Here is a 5,496-nt window from a genome sequence, read left to right on the forward strand (position 1 = left end):
CAGGTGTTCCATCGGTTTGTTACCAACCCTTAATAATTAATAAATGATGGTGTAGATTTTTTTTTTTTTTTTTTTAAAAAAAATTCTGACTGTCTGGTTGTGCTTCTTCTGGCTTATGTATAATATAGGGATATAATTTCGGAAAATTAACTATATAGTATCTAGGTTTGATATATCTTATGATGTTTTATCTGTCAGCATTTGCTCAACTTGGCTGGTTTTAAAGCTGGATTGTGGTTCCTTTGCTGGATGAATGTGTTGTTTGAGCTGCTTGTTTTATATTTAGGCTTGATTGATCTCATTTCCAATTCACAGGATGGCCGATTTGTGTGAGTTATGGAGCCATGGCAGGGTATCTGATCGGAATGGTGGCATCTTTTGGCTTTTTACTCATTCGTGAAGACACAGCATCAAAAAGGAGACTAGCTGTCAAGTAATTATCAATTATAGTCGAGTCGTATGTGTTCTTGGATTTTTCTCAGAAATAGAGCTGCTTTTGTTTTTCACTAAAGTATGATTTGTTTTAGTGGCCAGGGCTTGTCTTTTGGTACTTCTTGTTGGGGTTATAGTTAGTCCAATGCAAACATACACAGTTTTCAATAATACAGATGAACATTCGATGGCTGCGTGATGATCTCTGACATTGCTTAATAAATGATGATGAAAACAAGAAATAAACCTTTATAAATTGATAGCATATTATGACATATCATATTGTTTTGAAAAGATTTGGGAAATATTAATGAAAGGGTTTGGACTTGAGATACTATTAACAGAAGAAGAAATTTATCAAGCATGTTTGGTTAAAATTTTTCAATAAATCATTTTGCTATAGTCCTAGAATTCAATGTAAAAAGCAATGTTTTCAACCCAAAGCAATCAACGACCCGGTTAGGCTGGTTTTCCCATCAATCCAACAGGTTGATATCTAACAAAAACACTCCTAATAAATACTCATTAGGCCTCATAGTTTTAAAATCTAACAAAGCACTCTTGTGATCTGGGTAAAAACACCATCATCATGTTGACAACACTCTCTATCCCCACAAACACTTCCTTTAGCCTCTTGAGTCTTGACCAAAAACCCATTTAAACCTACCCCTGTTTGCCTCACAATCGTTGGCTAACCATTGTTGCTGCTTTACATTTTTGCGATTTCTACTTGTATCACTCATCGAATCACCTCTGTTGTCACCTTTTGACTTAACGGCCCTTCCTCTTCAAAATCTGCTAACATCACCGCCACCAATTGCTCGTTGATCATTGTCCTCTTCTCTAGGGTTTGCCATGAACAGTTGAATTGGTAAGCTAACCCAATGAAGACCTCGTTTCCAGCTAAACTGGTCGAGTTGGGCTAGGTTGGTTTTAAAAACACTTGTAAAAAGTAAATCTAAAGATTATTTATGTTTCAACTTTGAAAAGAATTTTTTAATATTATTTCAATTTTCAGGCTGCATCATAATATTTTTGAAATTATTTGTAATTCTTGTTTATCCAAGCATAAGAAGTATGTACAAGATATCTAAATTTCTAAAATTATTTGTAATTCATGTTTATCTACAACAAGAAGTATGCACAAGATTCTAACATTTCTTTTGATTGAAAATAGAACAGAAAAGTTGGAAAAATCGGATTCCTTTTAACCTCAAGTTTAGAATTTTACTTGAATACTTCATTTCTTTTCTTGATTACTAAGCATGCTCCATTTGATATTTCTTCAGTATTCTTCAAGAATTCTATTTCTTTTTGTTATGATCCTACTATTTATTTGGTTTTCCTTGTATTTCCAAATACTGATACCTTTCTACAATAACTTCTCTCCAAACATTAACTTTGTTGCATCATCCATTTTCATAAATATGTTTGAAGATTGAAGCTGCATATCCATTAGTTCAGGTACAATTCCTTTAATTTCTTTCAATCGTTCATTTCTTTTTACTTTGAATATACATCATATTACATTCTAAAGATTTGTGTTGATCATCTATTATTGATCATAATTATTTTAATTTGTTATATTTTATTGCATGTTGTTTGCTCTAATTTCACTTCTAAAAGAATTAATAATATTTATTTAATTAACTATTTCTTATTGCTTTCACACAAGTTTCTTGACACAGCTATCTTTCACAATATTTGCTTTTTTAACTATTATGCATGCAGCAATGTCAAATGTAATAATGGTTATTTATTTTCAAGCTTAATTACATTTTCGCACCCTAAGTATCATGAATGAAACATAATACCCCCTTTTGAGACCCATTTTTAATTTTAATTTCTAAACGTTCAAAGAATATCATATATATTACATTTTCGCACCCTAAGTATCATGAATGAGAACATTAATACCCCCGGTTTGAGACCCATTTTTAATTTTAATTTCTAAACGTTCAAAGAATATCATACATTATATATATATATTATATTATCTATATATATATATTATATTATGCGTGGTGGTGTGTGTGCACGCTAATTAGTATTCAAAGTATTAGAAACACCCTGTTATTAGCAATATGCTAGGGATCGAACCAATTTTAAATTCAAAAGTATGTTTTATCCCCTCTGATCACTTTACCAACTTAAAACAATTTCTTTTTTATTCCATATTATTTTTATAAATCATTTAAAAATTATTAAAAGCTATGGTCTCCGACAATGCTTAATAAATTGAAGGATGAAAACAATAATATAACTTAAATAAATTAATAGTGTAATGTGACAATATGCATACTGTTTTGAATTAAATCTTGGAACATTAATAAAAGGGTTTCGTATTTAGATACTATTAATAGAAGAAAGGAGATTTGTCAAACATCTTGCGATAATCCTAGAATTCAATTAAAATCTAAAGAATATTTATGTTTTCATCCATTTCTTTTATCTCTGAAAAGCAGTTTTTAAATATTATTTCCAATTTCCAGACTGCATCTTAATAATTTTAAAATTATTTTTAATTCATGTTTATCTAAAGCATAAGAAGTATGTACAAGATATCTAACATTTCTTTTGATTGAAAATAAAACCGAAAAGTTGGAAAAATCAAATTCCTTTTAACCTTAAGTTTAGAATTTTACTTCAATAAACATTCCTTCCTTTTCTTGATTACGAAACATGCTTCATTTGATACCTTTCCTCATCTATTCTTCATTGAATTCTTTTTCTTTTTGTTATTTTTATTTGGTTTTCCTTGTATTTCCAGAGACTGATATCTTTCTACAATAACTTGGTTTCACTTCTTCCAAACAATTAACTTTGTTGCCATCAATCCATTTTCATACATATATTTGAAGATTGAAGCTGCATATCCATTAATTACTTCAGGTATAATTCCTTTAATTTCTTTCAATCATTCGTTTCTTTTTACTTTGAACGTACATCATATTACATTCTAAAGAGTTGTGTTGGTCATCTATTCTTGATCAAATTTCTTTTTAATTTGTTATATGTAATTAGCATGTTGTTTGCTCTAATTTCACTTCTTAAAAAGAATTAATAATATTTACTTAATTAACTATTTCTTCTTGCCTTCAACAAGTTTCTTGGCACGGCTATCTTTCACAATATTTGAAGATCAAATTTGCAGGCCATTAGTTAAGGTACGATATCTTTGTTATTACCCCTAGATAACACTATTATAAAGAGTTGCATAATATAACCCTTATTATTATTATTATTTCTTTTTTTAATGTTATTTATAACGATATTACTTGAATTTTATTGTTTGGTTTCTCATTAACATAATCTCCATATAATATTTTGCTTGTTTCTTAACTATTATACATACATCGATATCAAATGTTAATAATGGTTATTTAATTTTCAAGCTTAATTATATTTTCGTACCCTAAGTATCATGAATGAGAACATTAAATANTCTTGGCATATTCTCTAGATACCTATTGGATCCAAGCCTCCCATCATGGATTGGGCCCGATGGACCTCCTAATTTGGGCTAGACATGACATTCTCCCCCACCAAATTGTGTGAAGCCCTCATCACACTCATGAAGTTGTCTCGACTTTTTAGCATTTGTAGACGTATGCCTATGTCGTCGCTTCCCCTTTACTCTCCTTTGTTGATTCCTAGTCGTATAGTCTTGCCTCCCATGTATATTTTGTGATATCACCCGATGGCTTGCTCTCCCTTGTGTAGCGCGCCCTTGCTCTCACATTTCCATCCCCCATTAGTTGCATCGAACTTAGATGAATTGCATGAGACTTTGATTCAACTACTGTAGGAATCATGCATGGACCTCCATCTACGATGCAAACCACATTGCTGCGAGGCATTATTGCCACATTATATTGGCTCATGAATTACATGCCCAACATGATGTTGCACTCATCCATTGGTATTACTGAGAGATTTACCACTCTTTTCCAATGGCCCAAATGTAGCTCTACTCCACGAGTTATGCCGTCAAGAGGTATGGCTTCCAAGTGCATTGTCTTCAGCCTTTCCTACCCCTTTCAAGTTTGAGACCCAACCATTTGGCCTCCCCAGTTCCAATGAAGTTATGAGTTGTCCACTGTATCAACCACAACTCTAGTTATCTTGCCATTCACCAGTGCATCTAAGTGCATTAAGGATCCATTTGTTGGCTTGAAAGGTGCAGAACCTACTCGTAGGAAACTGAGGAGTTGTAGGCTACCCATTTATGCATGCTCCGAAGTCTCACGTTTCGTGAGCATGGCATTCGATGCTCTCTTCTGTGGACAATCTCAAAACCAGTGATCCCTATTGCAAAGAAAACACCCATGGCTTGGTTTTCACTCGCCTCTCTTTTCCTTTTTTTTTTTTTATCCTTATTTGGACGTTGACACATAGAACCCTTTCCCCCGCTCTCTTCTTACTCAGACTTATAGTTATTGGTCTTCGATTACTTACCCTTTTGGAAATCCTTTAGTGTTTCCATAGTGGTAAATGCATTAGCCACATCACTCACTCCTAGTCTTCGCAACTCCTTGGAAGCTCAAGATTGCAACCCGTCCATGAAGTTAAAAAGAAGATCAACTTGACTCATGTCGTTAATCTACAGTGTTAGTGCAAAAAAGTCCTCCACGTACTCTTCAACAGAGCATGCATGCTTTAACTCCTTTCATCCTCTTCCTATCATCGTGGGACACATTCTTTGGATATAATTGTTGCTTTAATTCTTTTGTGAGGTCCTCCCAAGTATTTATGACACAAGTTCCCGTCTGGATTTCTACAAACTTTTGACACCACCAACTTGCTAAAAGGTTAGAAAGACAAAAAGTAGCTTGATTTACTTTTTCCTTTTCGTCAAACAACTTTATTACATCAAAGTATCTCTCCATGTGCCATATAAAGTTTTCTAGCTCTTTGATGTCTCATTTACCACTATCGAGTATGGACTTGCAGAATTCTTCCAACTGCATCTCTATGGATTGGTGGAACTCCACTAACTATGTGAGTATCTTACCATCAACATCCTCCACAAATTGTTGTAGGCAATCTTGCTTTTCAAGAACA

The sequence above is a fragment of the Pistacia vera genome, unplaced genomic scaffold (assembly GCF_008641045.1).
Source record: "Pistacia vera cultivar Batoury unplaced genomic scaffold, PisVer_v2 Contig880, whole genome shotgun sequence".
Lineage (NCBI taxonomy): Eukaryota > Viridiplantae > Streptophyta > Magnoliopsida > Sapindales > Anacardiaceae > Pistacia > Pistacia vera.